Source organism: Theropithecus gelada, chromosome 6 (assembly GCF_003255815.1).
Source record: "Theropithecus gelada isolate Dixy chromosome 6, Tgel_1.0, whole genome shotgun sequence".
NCBI lineage: Eukaryota > Metazoa > Chordata > Mammalia > Primates > Cercopithecidae > Theropithecus > Theropithecus gelada.
In genome coordinates, this window is record NC_037673.1 from 145122536 (window position 1) to 145148961 (window position 26426).

Genomic DNA, 26426 nt, shown 5'->3' on the forward strand with positions numbered 1-26426 from the left:
CCCTCAAAAAAAAAAAAAAAAAAAAAAAAAAAAAGAAACAACAACTTTGCAATCATCCAAAGAATGGATTGGTGAATAGATACACAGAAATATGACAAAGCAACTATGGTAAAATTAGAATTACAGAATCTTTTTGGTGACTATATGAGTGTTCACTATATAGCTCTTTCAACCTGTCCCTTAAGTATGTATTTTCATAATAAAATATTGGAAAATAAGCCTCAAAAAGGGCAACAACAGAGTTTTTAGAAAAGTTAAATGAGATACAGAGCTCTCAGCAATGCTCATGAAGGTGCTTGGCATTCAGTGATGACCTACTGTGCGGGTTGAAGATGAGATACAATCTGTGAGTTAGAGTCGTGCTAGGTGAACAGATGTGACAAACATGAGCAGAATGAGAAGCCAGGCCACATGACACAGAAACCAGGTGGACAGAGGAGAGCCAGGATGTGCCCACTGAAGCATCAGAGTCGACAAGAGGTGCACGAATGGAAGGATCAGGATGTTGTGCCTGGGTTGCCTAATGTGGGGGAACCTCAAAAAGAAAGGCAGATCGTCTTTATTACAAGCCACAGTATGTGATTCTCCATCCAACATCCTTTCGAAGAAGAAAAATACTGGCCTTGAAGTCAAACCTGCATTTAAATCCTGTCTTTGCCATACTAGTTGTGTGATAGGAGGGGACATTTATTCAGGCATCCACTACACCACTTGTCATTGGAAAACTTTACCACCACCACAAGGATGAGCCTGTGGCAACTATGCTTCTGTTATGATTTCTTGGTCATAAACAGTTGAGCCAATCAGATTCTCTTTCTTGCGAATCTGAACTAAGAGAACAGACTCCTGGGAATGTGTCAAAGTAATGGCAGAAGCAATGTGGAAAGGGTCCTGAACTCCAGGAGCTGAGTTTTCTAGAATTGGCTGTTTTCCCATCCTTCCTGGAGCCAAGTTCCTTAACTCCATCATGAAAGCACCATTGTTTTTTCAATAAATCCAAATTTTTTGTTTAAGTAGCCAGCATTGGCTTTTATTATGTATAACCAATAAATATATTTACTAATACACCTAGCCTTCTAACTAATGCAAGAGTTTAAGGGTCTAGGCCTTAGTTTTCTCATCTGTAGATGAGAGAGACAATACTTCTCTCAGAAGTTCATAGAAAAATCAAAGACTAGGTGCACGAAATATACATATGATAAATATTCAATAAACATTATTTAAACTAAAGCTGAGTTTCAGAACAGATCTTTTTGAGCAAGTGCTTAGAGACATCTTGCTTGGATGGGGAATGTGTGATCGTGAAAAAAAAAGAAGCTAATATTCAAGAAAAAGGAAAGAGTTGATTGAATTTGAAATTCGGTTTTAAAAGAAACTTTCTGATTGAGATATCAAACATTAAATTAGTTCTACGTAAATATGCAGACTTAAATTTCTGTTGGGTTTCTCCATAGTGCTAATGTGGATTTGAAAAGGAAAGAAATACAAACTTCATGGACAGATAATATATTTTTCTTAACTTAGAGAGACTCTTCAGAATTTATCTGGCAGTAGACAAGATATTAAAGGACTTTTGATTTGGATTACTCTGTGAGTAATGAGGAAATTTATAATCCAAATTAAGGTAGCAGTGGGGGTAGGTGAAGACAAGGAACATGACAAGATCTAAGACCAGAATTAATTCAACCTAGAAGTACAATTGCTGAGAAAAAGCAAAGGTTTTTCTGAAACTCAAAATAAGAGGCAAAGCTTAGATGCTTAGTAAGAAATGTCAATTCATCCCTAGTAATTATTGACCTTTCAGTCTTGTTCCACTCATTGACTCTCATTAATCCAAATGTTTAGTTATCTTAAAATCAGATATATTTTCATTCCAAAAATCCAAGTGGCTGGATTGTGAGTTTCATTTTTGTTCGTTAGGTCTTAACCCAATAGTTCTCAGATAGTGGTCTCAAGACGTGGAGCAACATCATCACCTGCGAACTTATTAGCAATGTAAATTCTCAGACCTTAACCTAGGTGAATCAGAAACTTTGGGAATGAGGACCAGCAATCTGTGTTTTTTTAAAATTAATTTGTAATTTTTGTGGGTACATAGTAGGGTGCACGAAATGTTTTGATACAGGTATGCGATGTGAAATAATCACATCATGATCATGTAAAATGGGGTATTCATCCCCTCAACCATTTATCCTTTGTGTTACGAACAGTCCAAATATTCTGTCACTCATGAAAGTTTGAGAACCACTGTCTTAACTCAACCATGAGGCTGGTAAAGCCAGCGCTCTATCATTTATTCACTGGCAGTTACCAAACCTGTGAATTTGTTGACATAGGGTCTTAAAAAAACAGTCAACCTTTTTAGACGTGCCTTAGATTTGCAAGCATATTAGTAATTGGTAAATGGTAAGGCAGTCATTGTTACTCAGACTATATTTAAGGCTAGCCCTATGAATAAGTCTACTTGGTAGCCATTTACATTGTATTTCCCTCTGTTCAAATCTGTACTACTTTCTACTGCCTCAATAGTATAAAAAAGTCAACAGCATGCAGAATGGAGGAATCAAGGGGCAAATCAAGAAGAATAAAGACAGAGCTTTTTTTAAAAAATGGCAACTTTAATTTTGACAAGAGAAGAAATATCTAAAGTTTAGATTGATGGTAAGGAGAGCTTAATGGAAAAATAAAGGTATAATTCATTGTTCCTTTCTCCATCCCTCCTCTCCCCTGCACCTCCCCACTTTTCCATTACCCAACCCTGCCCCACCCCTCTCACTCTGCATATGCCTTTGAGCTATTTCTGAATAACAGAGAGGGGGTGAAGACATAAAAATGAGATAAATCACATTTCAGCTGAACACAACGCACAACCTCATAGTCTCTAGCCTGTTTTCTAGAGGGAGACTTGGATATACAACCGGGCTTGAGGATACCTAAGTGCTTTTCCACCCTGTAATACCAAGATCCCGTTCATGCAAGGCACTGTAATATGGAGGTTCAGAGCATGGATTCTGGAATCAGACAACACACAATTTCATCCCAGCTTCACTGATCCATAGCTGAGAAAACTTGGGCACATTATTTTACCTCTCTAAGTCTGAGTTACCGCATTGCTAAAATGAGAGTAACAGAAGTGTGTATCCTATGAATCCTTTCATAGGATTCTTAATGAAGATTAAATAAGATCATTCTCATTAAGCATTTAGAACAGTGTCTGGCACATATCAAGGTCTAGATTAATGTGAGCTATTAAGATTATTATTATATTGCCTCCCAAATGCTTCTCAGCCTTCAGCAGCATGTTGAGCATTTCCAGGCATAGCAACAAGGCAGTGAAAAGCAGGAGGGATAAAGGTAAATGTGTGAGGGTGGTAAAGTTGGAAGCGGGTGGGAAGGCAGCTAGCAACACAGCAATTCATCTATTTATTTAAAAACTTTGTTGTAAGATGTTTCTAAACAAGGTTACAAGACTCGTGTTTGAATTACAGCAGTGGTTTTCAAATGGAGTGGTGGGAGGAGGGGTATTTTGCCCACCCACCCTCCGGGACATTTAGCAATGCCTAGAGAAATTTCTGGTTGTCACAAGTAGGAGTTGCTACTGGCATCTAATGAATGCCAGAGATGCTGCTGAACATTCTATGATGCAGAGCACAGTCCTCACAACAACGAACTATCTAGCTCAAAATTCCAATAGTGCCAAGAAATCCTGAATTACTGCATGGTGTGAAGTTAGCTTAATAAGGCTGGACACATTTTTCAATATTCAAAAAAGCAATGATATGGAAGATTGAATTTTCATATCAACAAATTGATTGGTTAAATATCAGAAGGTAACCATAAGAAATTAGGTGAAATGTTTCTTGCTACAAACAAGAACATCAATGGCAATCAGAGAATTCTAGCATTGAGAGAATCCTTGGAAATGATCTAGTGACTAGATTCTAGTTGAAATCATTCATCACATTTCACAGGTGAAGAAACCGAGACTTAGAAAGGCAAAGAAACTTGATCTATGTCACACAATGATGCTACAGCCATCCTCCAGATTCTTCCAAAAAACTAATTTAACTTGTTAGTCAGATAGTGATAATATCAAGGGTGTTCAATTCATGTATTTGCTTTGCATTTTTTCAGTGATCATAGTCTATATCTATTCCTATCTCCAGAAATTCCCAAATAAGGGCCTCACCTGATAAGGTGGTAGCAGTGAGAATGAAAAAGAAAAACAAAATAGATTTAAGAGGTATCGAGGAAAAAATAGATAAAACCTGCCTATTGATGAAAACTACGGCAGCTACTGATGAAGGAAGAGGAGGAATAAAAAGGTGACTTCACTTCCCAGCCTGGGTGATGTAGAGGATGGTGGTGTTCAATCACAGGTGGAAAAATCAGGAGGCGGCTTGGGGTAGCAGGATGCTTATGTTGGGTTTCAGGTGCTGTCCTTTAGTCTGTGAAGTTGGGGAAGGAGATGAGGAGATGAACAGAATCAGGGAGGTCCAGAAGAGCAGGGTGAAAGAATATACATTTGATTTGTTGGCTTCAAGGATGCTTTTGCCCCCAGAAGGAACAGCATCAGGACTGAAATCCAGGTAACTCAGAGGAACCAGACACACTACTGTCCTCTGGGCCCTGGGGCCTCCTTCTGCTCCATATGAGCTGGACTAAATGCTCCCTGAAGCTCTTGCTAGCTTCAGTGAGCTACAGTTCTCCTAGCATTTAAATGATGACTGTAGCTCTCCTCTATAATAATTATTATAATAAGGATATTTCCCACAGGAGGGAATGATGCAAACATAAGAGAGATTTTAAGATGAGAATGCATGAGGAAAATAAACATGATTAAGAAATGACTTGCTAACGCGGCAAAACCTCTTTACTTTTTACTAATTTTTTTTCCTGACACTTGTATATTTCCTAGGTGAGAGCTGCTCTTCAGAACTCTGCAGGTCTCATCCCTGCCCTGACTTTTTCCTTGTTTCCAGGGCACTGCATCCACCACCCACATCCTTTTCCTTCAAAACCCGTGCTCACCAGAAGCACGCAGCAACATCTCCCTTGGTCACTGATGCTGAAGTTCCATTCCGGCGACAGGGTAAATATCCACTACTGCCCACCACAGTCACCCACAGCTTTAAGGGCCAGAGAATCCATCCCAGCGATAGAAGACAGGGAGGGCAAACTCGAACCAGTGTCCTTCCATCAAAAGCCTCCTTCGGTTCATGTCAAACCTATACCCTAAGAAACATTCTATTTCTTCCTTTGATTGGACCAAATGGAAATCAAGCCAAGATTTTCTCTTAACATTGAACTCTAGGAAGACAAGCTCATGCCTACCACTTTTTCACCTCTGCCAGCTGCCACTTCCTTGTATCAACAGCCGCTTCTTTCAAAGGCAACTAACAGCACAGTGCCGCACAGGGTAGCAAGCTGTGAGGAGATGCATCTGAAATTGGGATTGGGATTCTGTGAAAGGCAACTGCAGGATGGTTGCGAGTACCAGGAGTGACCGCCAAGGCTTTATGCAGCCCCACACACTCGTGGCCACGTATACACACACATCCAAGTGGACGCTCAAGACACACTATCTTGTCTCTCTCTCACACACACATACACACACGCATGCACAGCACAGTCTCTGGGCTGCACATCAAGGACCAGCCATACAGTCCACACACACATCCAGTTACACACTTGGCTATGGATGTACAGCCTGTGCGTGCTTTCTCTTACACACACGCACACACACAAATCTTTACATACACAACCTCCCTTTTATAGTCAGTGAGCACATATGCAGTTTCACAAGTACTTACATACACAAGTGCAAAGCAACAGCCCCAAGCCTACAGTGATCCCACGCTGGAAACACGTCGTATACAACCAGCCAGCCCACCTACACCCTGAGCCGCCCCGCAGCCCACCCTGCCGCAAAGTCAGGTCTCCTGAGTACTGAACCCCCAAGCCCCCGACCCCGTCGTGCTGCCCCGCCCCCGCCGCGTCCCCACCGGCACCCGTGGGTTCCTGGGGTCCCGACCCCCAGCGCACTTGCCGCACATACCCGCTGCCGAAGGCGACGGAGCTAGGCGCCCTGGCAGATTCAAGCGGCCACCCCCAGCCGCCGAGCCGAGCTTCTGCCGCCGCCGCTGCCGCTGCGCTCCCAGCAGCTGCCTGCGCCCTCCCCACCGCCCCCTCGGGTGCGGGCTCCAGCCCCCGCGCTGGGGAGCCGGCGGGCTCGAGGCGCGGGCCAGGGGCTGTGGACGCAGGACCCCAGCTCCGGATCACCTGGGCTCGCCGCGCATGGTTCTTCTCCCCAACCGAGCCGGACTCCACGGGATCAACAGCCCCCAGCCCCGGTGGTCCCCGCTGCCCTGCCCGCTGCCGCCCCCACTGGGCGCCAGGGACAGCGGGGGTGCCGCTCTGCCAGCACGGCGCACAGGGGAGTGGGCGCAGAGGCGGGCTGGGGCGATCTCACCCGCTCCGGGCTGGCCAGCACGCGCCCTCCCTGGCGGGAGCGCTGCCCATCTGATGGAGGTCAGGCGGGAGCCCTGGGTTGATTGCAGGCTCCTGGGTGACCTTGGACAAGTTGGTTAGCCTCTCTGAGTGCCGACTTCCTCTATTCAAAGATAATAAATATGAAAGCGTTTGTGGTGTCCTGTGCCAGGGAAATCCTGTCCCTGTATAGTTTACTTCCTTCTTATGCCTTTGCCTCTGCCAGAGCGGGGAGAGTTTGGGAGCAGGGTTCAGAGCGAGCTTAGTAGCACCTTGGATATAAGACTCAAGTTTTTCAGAGGCAATGATTCCATTTGCCTGAAGTCTTCCTAAATCATCCTGTCCATATTGATAGTCTACTCTTTGCTGTCGTGGCCTGTCCTCCCAGCTTTGAACACCTGTGACCTTGAGCATGTAATTAAACAAGAGTCAAGCCTCAATGCTCCCATCTGTAACACGGGCATAAACTCACGGTTGTGTGGTGCTGGTGTGCCACTTAGTGAGCTGCAGTATCTGTGAGGGACGGTGACAGAGTGAAAACCATTTTTCCTCAACACGTGTGAAAAAGCCTCAAATTCCAAGGATAAAATAATTCAAGAGTTAGACTAGTCATGTTGGGAAGGGCAAGGGCGAGCAGAGCCTTCCTTCACTGGAGGCAGGCAGGGAGCAAAGGGGGTAATGGGTGAGTAATTCACCCCCTCAAGGGCCACTGAGGCCTCCTGGAACCTAAACAAAACAGAGAAACTGTGGACAGTGATTAACTTCTGAAAGTAAATAAATCTGCCAAGACAATCTTAAAAAATATTAACTTACAATTGTGAGCACATCTCAAGTGAACTGGAAATTTAAATTGACCAACTTATTCATGCTAGAAACCTTTGAATTGGTCCCTTTCTTAGTTTCTCTCTGTTGATATGCCTTGTCTCTCATTTTCCCTCTATTTTGTTAGGTCCGTCCTTCTTCCTCATGGTCTATATTTCTTCCCCATCTTACTCTTACACTTTTTTCTCTCTTCTTTCCCTCTCCTCCCATCTGAGTTCCCATTCTGTGTATCTCTTCTTCACCATCTTTGTGCCGAGTTTTTATCTCAACATCTCTCAGCCACTTCCACCTATTAGTTCTTTCCCTGTTGTGTATGTCTTGAATATGTATTTATCTCATATCCCCTATGAAAAATGTAAAAGCAGAGGAGCTGTAGATTATTTCTCTAACGACAATAAGATCTGAACTTGAATTTACCACTATTCCCCTTCCCTAAACCAAACACCTCACTTAAATGGCACCATTATCCTCACTCATGGATGCTCAAAGCCTGAATCATCTTTGACACCTCCACCTCTGTTCCCCTTCTCCCCACTTTCTACTCAAACATTTGCCAATTCCTGGGAAGTCTATTCCCACTCTGTCATTTGCATCTGTCCCTTCCTTCTTATTTCCACTGGGCCTAATTATATATCTATTTTTTGGTAATCATCAAAGATTTTCTAACTGGTCTTCTCTCCCTGCAGTCCATCTTCTTCACTGAGGTCAGCATGGTCTTCCTCAGGCAGATAGATCCCCAACAGCATCACTCTTTGCTCTAAAACCCTAATACCCATGAAAGATAGAAAGCAGCTCCCCAAAGATATCCACGTCCTAATCCCAAGAACCTGTGGTTATGTTACCTTGCATGGCAAAATGGACTTTGCAGATGTGATTAAGGATTTTGAGATGGGAAGATTATTGTGGATTATACAAATGGGTCCTTAAAAATATTGTTAAAAGTAACAGAGAGAGGTAAAAGAAGAGGTCAGAGTGAGAGGACATAAGGACTCAACCTGCTGTCACTGGCTTTGAAGACAGAAGAAGGGGCCTATGCCAAAGGATGCTGATGGTCTCTGGGAGCTGGGGAAGACAAGGAAACAGATTCTCCCCTAAAGCCTCCAGAAAGGAAGGCAGCTCCACAGGCACCATGATATTAGCACAGTGAGATCAATGTCAGATTTCTGATCTAGATAACTGCAAGATAATGAGTTTGTGCTGTTTTAAGCCACCGAGTGGTAATTCGTTGCAGCAGTGACAGGTAACTAATGCAACGCTTCTCTTTCACAAATGGAGTTACACACAAATGCTTTATCTTGTTATTAGCATCAATTTAGGTAGCCAGATTTTCAGCCATCTTACTATACCCAAAGCTTCTATTTCAAGCAGTCTATTCTTCAAATGCTTTCTTTTCTTTCCTGCTCTGTACCAGTGTTCACAATGCCCTCTCTTCTGGAATGCCCCCTACATGATGCCAGTCCTACCACTTGCCAATGCCCATGAACTCCCTGGAGTTATTCCTGACCTCTCCCTTCTTTACTTCCACAGAACCCTCTGTTTGTATTTCTCAAGGTGTGTCTCATATTCTCATTTTAAATAGTGCTTTCTAGTGAGAGAGAAGGGAACAAGAAGACTTTACACACACACGTTGAAACTGCTTCTGGCTTGCTGTTCTCAGAATGCTGTGTTTATGCCTCTCCCGTGGCAGTGGCCACCACACTCTGTTGTCTGTGAGTTATTTATGGGTCTGCATGGCTCACTGGATTGTGAATGTCTCAAAGCCAGAAACTAGACCTTGCCTCCTTTCGTATACCTCCAGCCCCTAGAACCATGCCAGGCACACAGTAGGGACTTTATAAATGAGCTTTAAATATATGAGTGAGGAGGACAGGTGCAATGTCTGGTTGTATTGAACAGACAGGGATATTAATACATTTTTCTTGCACGAGTGTTTCTATTTAGTTGGGCTAACCCATTGAAGCACCTCAGTTAATGCAATGTGGTTTTAAATGGGGCCACTTTGATGCATACCTTGAAATGTATACCATTTTTTGTTTTGTTTGTTTGTCTTGTTTTTACTGAAGAAGAGATACAATAAAAGGGCTCTTCATTTTTCAATCAACTTTTTTAAGGGCTATTTTTGTGAGTAAAAGCATTATAAACGTGCAAAGTATTTGGCCCAGCAATTCTATTTCTCGAAATGTATCCTAAGGGTAATAAGCTTATGCATACAAGGATTTGCCTAAAGGAATGTTCACTGCAGGACCTTTTATAAGAGTGAATACTTGGAGAGAACTGAAATGTTTAATAATGAGAGATTCACCACTTAAACTGTATTATCCCTCCCATGAGATATGCTCGGGTATTGAGCATGATTTTGTCAATTGATATTCATTGTATAAAAAGATGTTTGTGGATATGCTTATATTCTTTCTATGCTTGTCTGAACTTTCTAACTACCATACAATAGCCATATATTTAAAACTTTCCATTTTTTTTTATAAAACTGTTTTGCCTCCAAAAGGCATCATATAAGACTTTCATATTTATCCAACTTTCAAGAAAATTCATCTACAGATGGGATTCAATTCTCTGATTACGATGAAAGAAGAGAAAAGTCATAAAAGACTTGAAATATAATCTGGATATACCTTTATTCTGTTAATTTATTCACTCTAGGAATATTTATTATACCATCTTAATTAAGGCCTCTGAGAGCAAACAACAGAAACAGATTCTAGCTACCTTAAACAAAAGAAAATGATTGACATAATATGAGAAACTCACAGAACCACTGAGATACCAGGAAGCAGGCTTGGAGAAGCAGGCACCAGGAGGGCTCTAGAGAACCGAAAAGCAGAAAGCACAGCAACCGGTTCACAGACAAACTCAACCAAGATGCCACAGCATCACTCCCGACATGGTGAATGGCTTCCACAAGTTTTCCATCCTTGGGTGGGTCACTCTCCCAAACTCAGAGTCCCTGGAGAATACACTGGATGGCCAAAGTCAGCTATGTGTCTTTTTTTCCCTTGTTCTGAGTCCGAGGATTGGAGGGAGAGGCCCCGGTCCCATCGCTATGACTATACACAGTGGGCAATATATTTTCCCAGTAAACTGAGAATGCTGTTAGGAAGGTAACATGGAAGCTGGCAGCCTAAATGCCCCCTACCTGTCCCTGTCCCTGCAATGTGCCGGAGACCTGTGCTGTTCAGGCCACAGGCTCAGCTTCCCTGCCAAGGACCCTGTACAACCAGCTCAGTGGAGCTCCCGGGCCAGAAACACCACTCAAAGAGATGGTGTTCTTTGATTCTATTATTTCACTTACACACTTGAACATGTTAAGGTTTTCTATTGCTAATTTATTCTAGTCTACAGAAACAAATTATACTTGTTTCTGTTCTGGTTGTCCACACCATACTTTGCTTAACTGGTACAAATACCCTGCTACGTACTTACTACATAGCAGCCTGCCAAACGGCCTGGAGTGTGTCATCAGCACCATGCCATGGAGATTATCTTAAAAGTCTCAAAGTTTGTTTTAAACCTATTGTATTTAGGGTGCCTTAGCTACAGAAAAGTGCTGTGTGTGGTGTGTGTGTGTGTGTGTGAGAGAGAGAGAGAGAGAGACAGAGAGAGAGAGAGACAGAGAGAGAGAGAGAAAAAATAGAGAACAAAGAGAAAGGAACAAGGAAGATGGAAATTAAATTCCAAATTTAAATTGCTAAAATAAATCAATGCTTCTCTTGAATTCACAAACTTGAAGCCTGCATACCTTCCATCCACTTAAGAGCTGTTAAAATTTAAACAGTTATACAAAGAGTTTTAATGCAGCTGCAAAGGCATGGAAACCAAACTGTAAATACCTTTCCCATAATAAAGCGAGGGTGACTGGCTTTATTTTAATAAACACCACAGAGTAAATAAGATCCTAGAGCAAGACACTGTGTCATATATGGGCACATGAGTCATTCACAGACATCTCAGTTTACCTGACAATCATCCTATGTCAGGAAGGAACTTCTGACAAAACCTCCTCCAAATAAAGTTGGAAATGGAGAAACCTTTGCAAATTGTTGTTTGTGAGAGTCAAATCTACAGCAGAGGGCCATGCTTATCCTTATTTTGCTATATGTTCTGAAGTGTATGATTATCTCCCACTCTCCCAAACCCACATCAGATTAATGGGTGGGTCTTGTGGCTCAGACCTTTCTACTCAGCTTCCGGGGAGCTCTCAGGTTCTGGAACTTGCTTCCCTTCCCATCCGAGCTCACAGCGCTCTCTCACCTGCTGTGCTGAAGCTATGCTGGGCTTTAGGTTTCTAGTTTTACGCACAGCTCTTTCTTGTCCCGGGACCTTTGCATTTACAGTTTCCCAGACCCGAAATGCTTTCTCCTCTGTTTCAGCATAAATATCTCTTTTTACGGGTTTTTACAGGTACAGGTTTCCCTGGACCATTTATCCCTCACTGCATTATTTTCTGTCCCAAGCCTCTGTTGATGGCACTCATAGCCCTTATCTCACTCTGTAACTAACTCATTGATGTGTTTTCACTCACCCTGCCTCCCTCACTAAAATGGAAGCTGCTGGAAGTAAGAGATAATGCCCTTCATGAGAACTTGGCTTAGGGTGGACATTCACTTGGTAAGAGGTAAATGGGTAGGAACATGAACACAGGGACAGTTGGATTTTCCCTTGAGCATCTGTCCTCTCCAGAGGGGTCACAGTTGCCCAGGAACCAAGGGCCCTTGGAGGTCAAAGGAAACCGCTTCCATGTGGACTAAAGGATGATCACTCATTTTTATGAGAGGAGGTGCCTTAGGAAGAAGTAGACTCACGTGCAGGAGGGGTTATAAAGCAGAACAGGTGTTCAGACACAGTGACATCATATGACTGTAACTCAAAAATGAATGTGGAGCCAGAGAAGGAGGAGAGAGGCTTCAGACTGTCTCTAACTGGGAAACAGCTGCCCAGAAATCAGCCTAGTTCAAAAGGAATTAACAGAATTGAGCAAGAGAATATAAGACCACATCAATTCACGATAGGGCGTTCTTAATCACTTACTCTCCGGCAAAGTCCGTATTAACCTGCTGTTTGAACACTGAAAAGCCGACCGCGTGAAGCAGTAGAGAATAGAGGCAGATAAAGGGCGGCGAAGCAGAGTTATCACAGTCTAGATAAGAGCTTCCTGGCTCCTTTCTGTGCTAGCTGGTCTTTGTCCTCCAGTCTTCCCGGTATTGTTTGGTTTAATCTATTTATGTTTGAGACTGCAGTTAACTTATTCATGTTTTATTATCAATAAAAATCAAATAAATGAACACTTAGGGTACTGGAAAGGAAATCTAGAAAACAGGGTCCCGAGTCAGCTCTTTCAGGCAAGGGCAGCCAAAACAATGAAACAGACATCAAGAGCATAAAGTACTGGGAAAATCCCGACAACACTAAAATTTTATAATTTATTTTTAGATTTATATGTAGTAAAATTTGCTGGTTTTGGTGTACAGTTCTATGAGGTTTGACCAAGTTACAGAGTTGTGAAACCACTGCCATGTTCAGGATACAGCAAAAGTGAAATTTAACACTGTACTTAGAGATAGAAATTTCACAACTGTACTTAGAGATAGATTTTAAATAATATATTAATGAGGCATCCTTGAATGAGTTCCTGCTCCATACTGTCCACCGCCCCTTCCCCGTACATGTCGGTCCCATTCATACACCTAGAGGCTCTTGTCTTGTAAGTAGGAAAGGAAGCCCTGAGGAGGAAGGGGCTACAGTGGAAAGAAAAGTAGGAGACAAGGAATGGTCTCTGGCTCCAGAAGATCCCTTAAACTGATTTGAGCTCTAAAGAGAAGGGTTTAGAAGCAACAATCAAAAGGAGTGTTCAAGAGGGGTTTAGGCACAAGACAAGATGCTATGTTCTGAGCCCAGTTAATAAAGCGGGGCTAGACTCAGGGAGGAGGACCTATCCTTGGCCCTGGAGAGGCAGGTCTTCATGTCTTTCCCAGCTAGCCTCCTTGGCACAGACACTGGTGCTTTCATGATGGGCAGGAGCAACAGGATTCATCTCCAGACAGCACTGCAGGCAGTGGAGATGGTTAGAGAAAAGAGAGACAAGGTGAGTGTGGCTGACATATTTGCATTTGTGGTGCATGTGGATCCCTTTGGGGTCTCCTACAGATAATAAGATGGTTAGTGGATAATTAGAGCTATCACTTAATGTTTATAAAAGGGCAACCAGGCTCTCTAGGGGGTTGACGAGTATTTGTTCCACAAACATTTTACGCATTTTCTATATGGTGGCCCCTATACTTAACCCTGCAGGATATGATGAACAAAAAGATAGAACTCCACTTTTCAAAGCACTCCAAGCCAAGTAGAGGAGATGGAGTTGGACCCAGATAATTTCAACTCACTGAGATCATTAATAAGGTAAGCATAGGCAGCAAGTGGAGCTCATTATTACTGTTATAATTATTACTGTCATTATTTTATTATTACACAAACATTTATCGAGCACATACTATTTGCTAGTCACTGTGGTAAGCATTTTATATGCATTATCTCAGTTGAGCCTCATAGCAAGTCTATGAAGTAGATTCTATTACTATTGCAATTTTTCAAAGGAAAAAGAAAGCACAGAAAGACTGAGAAACTTGATATTGAGAAAACATGGCTAGAAAGGAGCAGAACCAAGGTTGGAATTCAAGCTGTCCGACATTAAAGCTTTTGCCATGAGCAACTATGAAATAAAATGTCGTTAACAGTAACAACAATGTAAAAACAACGTTAATGGTTGATTGCATTAAACATATTGAGCACTTAACTATCTCATATTATTTGGAGCACTATTATGCAGAGAGAAACAATACAATCAGGCTGGATTTCTGATGCATGAGAAGGTGGAATCGGGGCCAGGATATTACAGAGAAATAATTCAGTTTAGTGTAAGACTGTTTCAACATTTGGAGCTGTCTAGCACTACAGGTACCAAAGCATAGGCTAGATGCCATCTGCCAGGAATGCTGAAGCAAAAACCCCTGTTCCAGGTGTGAGGTGAGATTCAACATCACTTTCTGCTGCTCCCCCAACTTGTTGATTATCTGATGCTAAGATTTGAAAAGCTCAGTCTCTTTTGCCAACTCCTTCTCTGGCTAGCACTTAAATGTCAAAGTCCTCCCTCTTCTCCTCTCACTCTCTGCAGTCCCCCTGCCCCCATACTATTTCATCCACAAGCCTTGCTTAATTACCATTTGTATCCTAATAAGTCTCAAATTTTGCACTCCAGCCCAGAATTCTTTTCTAAGCCCCAGATCTACCTTTTGGATATGCAATATCCATGCTGCTGGTCTCAGGAGGACCTAATCTAATTGACCCTGGATGACCATGGAAGAGAGGTCTCTAGAGGACATAAATAAAAGGGGTAAATCAGTTTAACTGAGATCCTGAAAAACTTACAGAAATGGTAAAGGTATTTTGTGATAGTTAGAAACAGAGAAGCCATCAAAACCTCAGTGGCACAATCTTGTGTCTTTGATGACCTAGAAGGAAAGTGTAACCACCTGGACCACCAAGGAACAGTATTTATGATGTCATAAAAATTTAAATGTTGCTTTCTAATTTTACACTTTTAGAATGAACCTGGATATTTGAAAAGACTTAATGAATGTAGCAGGACAGAATGTATATTTCTCAATCTCAACATTATAAAAATAATGATACAACTGTCATAATAATTGGAAAGTAGAGGTGAGAAAGTGTGATGAGTGGATAAAGAAACTTTGATGTCCTCATCATACAAAATAGGAGTCAAGAGATGTCCACCCTCTGTGGTTAATGGAATGAACATTAAAATCCAAGTTTAATGGTGCTGTTTAAGGTTGCAGAGGTGACTAGAAGAGGAAATAATATGGGGAGTTCACTAAACAACAAGTGAAGAAATATCTGTGTAAGCATACTACATAGAAAGAGGGAGGTAATTTCCAGAAAAGTTGTAGTGAACACTGATTTCTTTAGGTCCGTCTGCCCATATTCATGTGCAGTAATCACATCTCCCCCATCCAGACAGTCTGTGTTGTAGGGAAGCTAAACTCATTGCCAGTGCTAGGGATAATCTTAATTGGCCTAAACCAATCAGTATATCCCATCCGCCTGGTCCTAATGACTGAATCAGGCATAAGCCAGTGATCCAGCTGGGCTAATGATACACAAAGAGCCTTTGCTTAGGATTCTGGGAAGAAAATACTTTTGCCTTCCTGTGAGAGGTCTCAGAAATAATGTTTCTCTCTTTCTTTGGACAGTGAGGTAGAAGGATGATGTATCATGAAATGTTACAGCCATCTCTGCCATCCAAGAGAGAGCCAGTAAAAACAACATGAGGAGAATGAGCCAGAGACTTTCTGAGAAAATGAAATCAAAGTCCTGATTATGCTGTCATAAATCAGATCAAACTGTACCTGAAGTTATAAACAACCCTTGAACTATTCAGTTATGTGAAGCAATATATTGTCTAATTGCCTACCCAATATTCTTCATGTCTTTCCATGAATAGTAAAACCTCAATTTTATTCAGTGGTAAATGACTACATTCGTAACTTCCCAGCCCTTGGCTGAGCTCTGGTCAGTGAAATTTAAGCAGATGTGCAGTATGGAACTTCCAGAAAGACTCCTTCAAAGTTCCTGATATGGCTACAGCATGCCATATTTATTTTGATTCCTTACTCATTCCTGCTCTGTACAATGAGGAGCTCCAACAGCAGGCATTTTGAAAATTTGAAAATGGAAGTCATAAGGAAGAAGAAAACTATCAGAGCCTTTGTCCCTGATAGAGCTTAAATAGTAAAAATTGACTACATATCTTCTGCTACATGAGAAAACTAATGATGAAGTGTTTAAGCTACTATCAATTTGTATTTTCCATTATATTCAATAAACCTAACCAACACAGCTAATTTATTTATTTTTATTTTATTTTATTTTATTTATTTATTTATTTATTTATTTATTTTTGGGGATGGAGTCTTGCTCTGTTGCCCAGGCTGGAGTGCAGTGGTGTGATCTCTGCTCACTGCAAGCTCCGCCCCCCGGGTTCACGCCATTCTCCTGCCTCAGCCTCCCCAGCAGCCAGGACTACAAGCGCCCGCCACCACTCGCGGCTAATTTTTGTATTTTTAGTAGAGACGCGGTTTCACTGTTTTAGACAGGATGGGCTCGATCTCCTGACTTTGTGATCCACCCGCCTCGGCCTCCCAAAGTGCTGGGATTACAGGCATGAGCCACCGCGCCCGGCCAGCTAATTTTTTATACTTTTCAAAATTAAACAACCCTGATAGACGAACTCAAACAAAAATATCTCTCTTCTGGAGATAGCTGATTCTTAGGTGGTAAACAGACAGATGGCTTTTTGTCTTTTCTTATAAGCACTGTATTACTAGATTTTAAAAAATTGATGTAAAGAATAAGAAATGAAGAAAATGCAATTAGACATAAAGAGTAAGGAGTAAAACATCAAAATACATGGTTTGTGGTAGCTGTACCACAAATGGGAGAGTAATGCTATGTAGGAATACTGGATGGGTCCCTGCCTAAGGGCAATGCTAAATTATGAAATACATTGCTGGAAAGCATTCTGTATATGTGGACACACACATAAGCATATCTAAATGTGGTTGCATAGACTACTTAAATAAAATGAGGAAACAGTCACAAAATGTTACTAAGAGAAAAAGTGGAATGTCTAACAGCACATTTTATAGCATCCTATCCTAGAAATTCCTGTGGTTCTAGATTAGAAATCTATGAGAAATTTCACAAAACGTTAACAGTGGTTGTCTCTGAGGGACAGAATCAGAATTCATGCTTGCTTTTTAAAATTTATATTTTTCAGTATTTGCCAAATTCTCTACATTGACTATGTCTTACTTTATAATAAGAAAAAGCACAATATGTGTTCTTTAAAATGTTAGCAAAAATATTTTCTAATTGAAAAAAGAATCCTGGGCCTTGATAACACAGCTACTTCAGAATAGCAGTTGGCATCAGCTGTGTTGAGGAGAGACCAAAGTAGAGGCTGTGACCACATCGGGGCTCAAAGCAAAGGAAAACGGAGCAGGCTGTTTCCAAGAGCAAATTGGGCTGGCCTCACAGTGCTTCCACGGCCACACTGTCAGAGCTCAGAGCAGCAGGTATGGCCCAAGACCAAATCTGCTAAAGCAGAGAGTGTGTCTGTCCCACATACTCTAAACTTATATGTCCATAGGTTCAGAACAACTCATCTCCAGGCATAACAGCTGGACTGCAGGCACACAAGTTCAGCTCTGGTTTCTTCCATTCTCTGTCTTGGAATGAACCCAGGAGAGTGAAGCGGGGAAAACGGGGAAGCATGTGAGAGGCGTACGAGGTGGCGCATACTCAGGACTAGTGCCCTTCTGCACACTCAGGTGATAACAAAGCCTGGCTTTGTGTGAGCTTTACAGCTTTGAGTATCTTTCTGATCCAGAAGGCAGCCTGGGTCATAAAGTACCTTGAAGAGAGAAAATGGAAGGAGGTACAAGTTGATGTAGATAGTGTCATTTTGGTAACAGTAAATATAATAAATTCCAGATTAAGAATATAAGGTCAAGGAGATGCCTTTGAAATGAATCAGTCAATTAGCTTTTAAAAACAGGAAAACAAAGTCATGAACTTAGGGGAAAAAAAACATAGCAAAAATCAATCAGAAAGGTAAATATTTACATTGCAAATTAACGGGAAATTTGATGCTCCTGAGCTTATAGCCTTAAAAAATGAGGTTTAAGATTAATGATTTTAAACCTTTGGAGAGATATACACTGAAATTTCCAAAAGAGCAGAATTGCAGTAACAGATTCACACTAGTTCATTAACAGACTAGATCTTTTTGTCTGCATTTGTTCCATGTAGTTTAAAATAGAGATGCTTTATGAGACAAAAAGTAGTAATTGCCATTCTAGCTTCCAACTCTTTTTCCACTTAAGTACCTACAGTATTTATTTCACACTATCTCTAAAGCTCAGACTTATTTCCACTCTGCCATATTGTCTACTGCAGTAGGACCCACCAGATCAAGAGATTCCGAAATCTTTTTTCAACATTCTGTTTCCTCCAAGCCTATCTCTCCTTCTTTTTCTAATAATAGTAGGAATAATTATAACAATCAGATAAAATGTAAAATATTTATCTGACTCATTGGGACAATACTGATATGCTCCTGGGCATTTTTTTTTAATGAGTAAACCATTTAACATTTCTGAGTGGCTCAAAGACACCATTGATCTCTTAATTTCTCTCAAATTCCTCAGCACCTGGGACAGCGTCTGACACATAGATGATCCCCCGTTACTATTCTAAGAGTAAGTGAATGAATTCGTAAATTCTTCAAGCCCATTAAAGACAAATACACCCCGCTATCACTAATAAGCCTTTCTCAAGAACCCTCATAAGTGATAGATCTATCAGAACCTAATATTGTTTATCAGAGGGACTGGAAGGTTGAATATATAGAGGAGTAACGTGCATTTTCACTTAACTTGCACGAGTTCAATTTCACATGTTTGTCAAAATATAGAGAAAATAATTCAAATACTAGGAGAAATTCTATCATCCATTTCATTCAGTAACCATATACACTAGAGTTAGCATATGGGAGGCCTAGATTTTATTTCCCAGTGTTCATGTACTCCTCCCGAAGAAAGCCTCTCACTGTGCTAAGTGTGATTTTAGTGTCTCAGGTAATACGCTTTTTATATGGCACCCTTCATAAATACAAACAAGATATATCACGTGACAATCAGCTAAAGAAGCAACAATCCATTCTAAGCTGAAAAAGAAATTGACTGGGTTGGATTTATTCTGAAACGGCATAACAGTTTCCAATGTTGTCCTTTATAAGGAAATGTGTTAATGCTATCATTTTTGTCCATATGTTATTTTAACCTTTCAACTAATTTCTAAAATCAAGTCTAAGATGTAACTATACTGTAAATATCTGAAGAGTTTTGGAAGAGGGATTTGCTCTGTGTGGGGTGTGTCTCTGTGTGTGTGTGTGTGTGTGTGTACTGCGTGTGTTGCCATGACAGGAATACAGCTCTAGGAAAATGAAAACTTACCTTCCATCATAGAGCTTCACATTTTGCCACTTTCCTCTGCCTCTGTAGTTAAAAAATATATATTTTGCTATAATTTTAGAGGCCCCTGCTCCAGGGAAATCACTTTTCCATTAAACTGTACACACATTTATTTCAAAGAGAAAATGAAAGCTGAATTGAGGGCAAGGAGAATTGAGGAGTAGGTCCATGACACTGTGGCTACCAGAGATAGGTGGATTCAGTGAGAGACAACCAGGGAGCCATACAGAGGCATCTAAGTCTTAGGAAGTACTTGCGTATTCCATCATTCACAGGAACTGATGCTGTGCCAAGCATCTGAGTTACAAGCTATGTAACACTGAACAAACTACTTCCCCTCTACAGACTTCATCTTTAAAGTAGGCATAACCATGATACCTACTTCATAGAATTGTAGTAAAGATTAAATGAGATAGTAGAGGTAAGGTGCTAGGGCACATGATTAGACATGAACACTCACTTCACAAACACTAGTTATTAACACTTATTCACTCATAGAATAAGGTGTGGGATTAGACAGTTCCTCCCAGTTTTGATATTCTAGCTCAGCACTATTCAATAGAAATATGCATGCCATATATGTAATTGTAATTTTCTAATAAACACATCTTATAAAGTAAAAAGAAACAAGTGAGATTCATTTGAATAATGTATTTTATTTAATTCTATACAGAGAAAATACATAATCAATAAAAATCATTAATGAGTAATTTTGTGCTCTTTTTCTTGCACTAAGTCTTTGTGGTTGAGCGTAGCCACACATACAGGACATTTCAGATTCAGATCAGCTGCTTTTCTTGTATTCAGTAGCCACACGTGGTTGTTGGCTACCACATTGAACAGCACAGTTCTAGAATAATCAGTTTAGTTTTAAAGATTCAATTTGTTTTAGCTGAAGAACATTTAAAAAATAGTGCCAAAAGGAACTTGAAAGTTCAGCACTGAGACCTTGGGTGAGAGATCTGGGCTAGAAATGGAGATGACGGAGCTATTTTTATTGTTAAGGACATGAGAATGGGTGGCCACCACCAAGCCTGATATCTTCCCTAGGGAGCCATCTTTGGGTGAAGCCCTTATTGTCTGCCAAGAAGTTATAGAAATATATTACCTTAAATGGTTGGTTGCTATTACCACTTGGGTCTCTCTATGGACCTATGAGAGAGCAAAAGAAATTACATTATACTTGTGTTCCTGACTACATCCCAGTTAATTAATAGTGATTCTAGTCTTATTTATAACAGTAATTTAAAGTTAATGGGCAATCAGAGTTGTAACAATCATTAAAATAATAAGGAAGGTAAAGACAGTTTTATGCTAGTAGTTAAACCTGAAAGACACTAGAAATGAATTGTGAAGCAAAGGAGGTGACTTGTGTGTGTGTGTGTGTGTGTGTATAACCAGTGAAGCATGTAACCTGATAAGAAAGGAATCGTTTAACTGCTGTTCCAAGAACCCAAAAAGATTCTGAGCATACACACCCTGGAAGAAAGGGAGATGAGCAGATAGAATTGCAGGGCAAGAATCGATAACAGGTAGTACTTTAGGTGGATCTACCCCAGACATGCTTTCCAAAAAACTTTCCTTGCAGCCTTGCAACAGTTAGCCAAAATTAAATCCTTTTCGGCGCTAAACACAACAGTGAAAACTGTTCCTTCGCATTATCTTCATCTATGACACCTAGTCTGTGGAAATGAGGATGTAAAATGACTGCACCTTTGAATCAATGTATTTCATGAGTGTAATGCAGAGATTAAGAGCTCAGACTTTAATTCTGCCATACCTGGGCTTGGACACTGGCTCCCCCATTTACCGTGTGACCTGGAGCCTAACCCCTCCCAATCTCCACTTTCCTGTGAAGTGGAAAGTTACCTCATTCACAGGAATGTTGCAAGGCTTAAGTGAGACGGTGCATGCAAACCACCAGGCTCAGTGGCAGGCACCTCATTATTAAGAGCATTTGTTGCAAACTCTCCCCCTGCAGATTTAGTTATGCAAAAACAAGTTTTTAATTTGGTAGATCATAATCCAGAGCAAGCATTTGGATGATTCCATACATTTTGCTCCTTATTATGCATTTAATTATTTTGGGTAGTTGGTGGAGAGAATCAATAAAAACGCCAACAAGAAAGGCAATTTTTAAAAATGTTAACATGTTTCAAACATAAAAATAGAAGGCGAAAATTCTATTCCAGTTTCACGAGGAAAATCTTTAAGGTAGCATTGTGATCCCACTGTGACACACTAGAATCTTCTGAGATGGGAATTACATAGTAGGAAATTAAGTTCTGAGCCTCATTTAAGAGATTGTAGCTATTAAAACAAGAACAAACTGCTTTACTTATCAGATGGTCCTGGCCCTGAGAAGCTGCTCCTGGGCCCCTTCCTCTAGACCATAGACCTCTAATTTGTAAAGTGAGAACATTGTACTAAGATATCCGATTTCCTTCCGCTTCTCACACTATAAGATTCTATGTCTGTAGCAGAATTGGGTCCCAGTGATTCTATTAATGAGAACGTGACTAAATTAAAATAATTAGCTGTTGAACCTCCTCCCCCATCCAAATGGGGAGGTCCTCCTTATAATTCTTGAGATAGCAGGATTCAAGGTCAAGAGGAAATGATGGGGTAATAAAAAGGACATGAGGATTTGAGCAGAGAGTTAAAGGGCAGAGAAACTGAAGGCAGCACCTGAAGATGGAGAGGCAGGTGGGAAAAAAGCAGGAAAAGAGGGAATTTGAATGTTCCTGGAAATTATGTTTCACCTTCCTGTTGCTGACACACACTTACAAAAAATTTGGGTTATTTTGAAATGGTTGTAGATTGCTAGAGTGTGTTCTTTTGATGAAAGCACCATTTCTGGACCAACCAGGTGGACTATAGCATTATCATTATCCCTGTTGGTTTCAGAGATGCCACTCGGCCACATGGTCAAGCTTACTCCCTTTCAGATTGGTACATGTCTTCCCCCATCATCCTCACCCCGCACCCTAAGAAAATATCTTACATGGGACTATTGGATGCATCCCAAAGGTGGCTATTTGACCCCTTTTACTTGGGAAAACCCAGGATGACAAATGCGTAGGATTTTTTTTCTTCCATAGTTCACAGTTTCCTTTAGCTGAACCCATATCCATTCTTCTCACATGGACATAAGCAGTGGACGACTGTGTATTTTACTTTTCTGAAGTTTAATTCCTCTCATTTTTTTCTTTTGTGTTTTAAGTCTCCTTTATGCTTTCGAATTGAAATAGGAAGATAATTGACCTAGATTTCTTTCCACTCTTCTCTCTCCTCTCTCATCTGCTGATTCGGGACAAACTTCAAACACAATTTAGGCACTGTCTCTACAGTTCCTAAAAGCTTTCCTGACCTCTTTCTTTAATTCCATAAAATCTGCACAAAGCTCATCACCTCACTTATTGCACTGTAATAAAATGACACATTCATGCAGCCACCTCTCCTTCATGGTAAGCACCGAATCTCCTTCACCTCCTTCTCCATAACATTCAGCACAGCCTCTGACACGAAGCCAGTCTTCAGCAAGTGCTTTGATGAACAGTAAATTTTGAAGCAGCTCTTGAAGACTCCCTTGAGGTCCATTTTCTTTTGCTGAAGCCCAAAGAGGTGGGGAATATAGGGAAAGTCCTTCTCTAGGTTCCCATGGGAACTGAAATAAATGCAGCAACAATTAGAGGAGAAATGAATGCACTAAAAATATCATTTTACAAAGTAAAAGAATGTCACTATTTCAAATATTCAATTATACCTGCTGTCCTTTCTTTCCTGTAGGAGAATGTGTAAAACAGCTTACAAAAGTATGGTTCTTTGTTAATTAAAAAGCTTATTCATCAGTCCTAATAATACTATATATATATAGATGTATGTGTATGTATATATACATATATAAAATATCTAAGATGTCTAGATCTATGATATCCTTTCTTCCTTTTATTTATTCATTCAGCCAATCTTTACTGCATGCCAACAATGATGTGCTAGACACCATGCTAAGCTTCAGGGACACAACATTGACTAAAAGAGCCAAGATAGTCTTTCTTCATGGAGTACACAGTCTAACAGGAGAAACAGACAACTTGAAAAGCAAGCAAACAAATAAATACAGTCTTACAAATTGTAAAAGTGACATGCAGGAAGTAGCAAGGTGCTATCACGGAGACTAATGGAGGGGTCGTTGGGTTGGGCATCACTCAGGAAGAGGCACCTAATGTTAGACCCGGAGAAAGAGAAGGGACTGGTCTATAAAGAGCTGGAGGTAAATTGTTCTAGCCCAAAGGAAGTGCAGGTGCAAAGAGTTCAAGAAAAAGGGAATCAGGAGCTTGAAGAATGGAAAGAAGGCTCGTGTGACTGCAGCAGAGCTGAACACGAAGAGATTGACTATGTATGATGGAGAAAATTTAGATTTTGCTCAAAGGGCAATAGGAAGTCACTGAAGCATTTTAAGGAGGGATGTGCTATAATCCCATTTCAAAAGATCACTGCAGTTACTCCAAAATAACAGTTTTGGAAGGTGAACAAAAAATGTGAAAGTTAACTATGGGATTTTCAAGCAGTTGAGCAAGAGATAATAATGGTTTAAATAAGGATGGTGGTAGTAGAGACTGGACAACATGAATGTGGCTGAAAAATATGTTGAAAGTAGACACATCAAAATTTATTTGACAGTTTGAATTCTAGAATTATATGACAGAATAAAAACAAGCTCAACCTTATTTTATTCTGTGATAAAGTCAGTGTTTCAAATAAAATGAAATTGAACTTGCTTTTTCAAGAAGGCAAAAAATATTGATTTTGAGGAAACTGTGAGAGACCTAAGCAGAACAACTAAAGAGATAGTTGGATGCTCGCTTGCTCTCTCCCCTCTGTTTTCCTTTCTCCTTCTTTCCACCCTCCACCACTTGCTTTCTCTCCTGCACACATCCTTGGGCCTTCCGCATTCTCAGGCAACTTCCACCTTGCTTCATGGTGAGCTCTATCTTCATCCTGTCTCTTTCCCATGTTGCCTACCCTTTGCTTATAGCTGTCACTATATATCTGGCTTCCACTTCTCCTGCAAACAAAAACAATGACTTTATCATAAAATAAGGTCCTTCTACAGATTTCCTTCAACCTACCTTTCCAAACTACTCACATGTTTATAACTACATGAACCATCCCCTGGGCTAATAAGTCGGGGTCAAACACACACTCCTCTCCACATACTTGCTAAGGCCTTGCCCTCCTTAGTTGGTCTCATTCTTCTCCACTGTCTTTTATAATAAAACATAGGATTTAAGCTGCAGTGATATGGAATAGTGAGTGGCTTATTTTTGGACTAGGAAGACTGCTAGAAAATCTTTGGTGAATAAAATAAACAACAGCATTTCATTGCATAGTTATGAACTAATAAGAATGCATTCTTATTTTTTTCTTTTGAGATCTAGTCTTACTCTGTCACCCAGGCTGGAGTTCAGTGGTGTGATCTTGGCTCACTGCAACCTCCACTTCCCAAGTTGAAGCAATTCTCCTACCTCAGCCTCCAGAGTAGCTGAGACTACAGGCACGAGTCACCAGGCCCAGCTAATTTTTGTATTTTTAGTAGAGATGGGATGTTGCTATATTGGCCAGGGTGGTCTCAAACTCCTGACCTCAAGTGATCTGCCTGCCTCAGCTTCCCAAAGTGCTGTGATAACAGGCTGAGCCACTGCGCCAGGCCAATAATGCATTCTTGCTCCCTTCACACTTTCATCCTGATGCTAAGCATCATCCTACTCTATGCTGGCCTGTTAGAGGGAAACCCTTAATTTTTTGTTTGAATAAGATACTGTTGTAGAGAGGATTAAACTGGGTAATACATATGAAACAATTAGGACAGTGCCTAGCATCTAATAGATGCTCAATAAATAGTAGCTGTCCTGAATTAAAAAGTCCTCTCCCTCTCTCTGTTATCTGATTGGAGCTAACTCAAAGAAAAATGTTCCCCAAAAGGATTCTTCCCTTTTAAAAGAATATCATTGACATTTCACAACTTAGAACCTCTTAATCTTCAGCTGGTTTCAGTCAGAGACTCTTTAAAGGAGGCCGATCTTATTTAAATATTGAAAAGTTAAGTTTCACAAAACAGAATGATCATTAAACTAATAATTATGAATTGTAGTGTTCATTATGGTTTCCCAACTACAGGCATACAGTGATAAGTTGAATGTGAGAATGTGAGCCCTCAGAAAAATCTTAGAGACAATTTTTCTAGGGTTTCTTGGGTTTTTTTTTAATTTTTTTAAATAGGAAATCAAGATCCAGAGAGAGAAAAGCAACTTGCCTAGGGCTACGTAGAGAGTTTGTGGCTGAGCTGGGAAGGAACCAGGGTTTCCAACTCCCACCACAGTGCTCTTCGGATTTCTTTCCCTTACTAGCAGGAGATTCCTTGTACAGACTTGGAGCCAAATCTTATTGCTTAGGTCTCTTTCCACATAGGAGAGAGAAGGGAGATCCTCAGGCTGTAGAAAAACCCAAGGTACAGACAGTACCTCCGTGATGGTTAATATTGAGTGCCAGCTTGATTGGACTGAAGGATGCAAAGTATTGTTCCTGCATGTGTCTGTGAGGGTGTTGCCAAAGGAGATTAACATTTGAGTCAGTGGACTGGCAGAAGCAAATCCACCCTGAATCTGGGTGGGAACCCTCTAATCTTAATTTTAGTCAGCTTTAATGACTAAAATTTAGTCAGCTGCCACTGTGGCTAGAATAAAGCAAGCAGAAGTTGGAAAGAGCAGACTTGTTGAGTTTTTCAGCCTTCATCTTTCTCCTATATAGGACGCTTCCTGCCCTCAAAATCAGACTCCAAGTTCTTTAGCTTTTGGACTCCTGGACTTACACCAGTGGTTGGCCAGGGGCTCTCAGGCCTTTGACCACACACTGAAGGCTGCACAGTTGGCTTCCCTACTTTTGAGGCTTTGGGACTCGGACTGGCTTTCTGGCTCCTCAGCTTGTAGACAG

The 26426-nt window shown here is 40.9% G+C and overlaps 1 protein-coding gene across 2 annotated transcripts in view; it reads right to left on the minus strand.

Annotated features, from left to right (window-relative positions):
- The window catches only part of HTR4 (5-hydroxytryptamine receptor 4), a 161873-nt gene extending 155349 nt beyond the window's left edge, over window positions 1-6524 (minus strand). The window contains exon 1 of one of the 2 annotated variants that reach the window (XM_025388280.1): window positions 6059-6524. The gene's annotated coding sequence lies outside the window, so the exon portion shown is untranslated. The remainder of the gene's footprint in view (window positions 1-6058) is intronic. The other variant, XM_025388278.1, reaches the window with a different exon arrangement.
- Between the last annotated feature and the right edge of the window lie 19902 nt (window positions 6525-26426).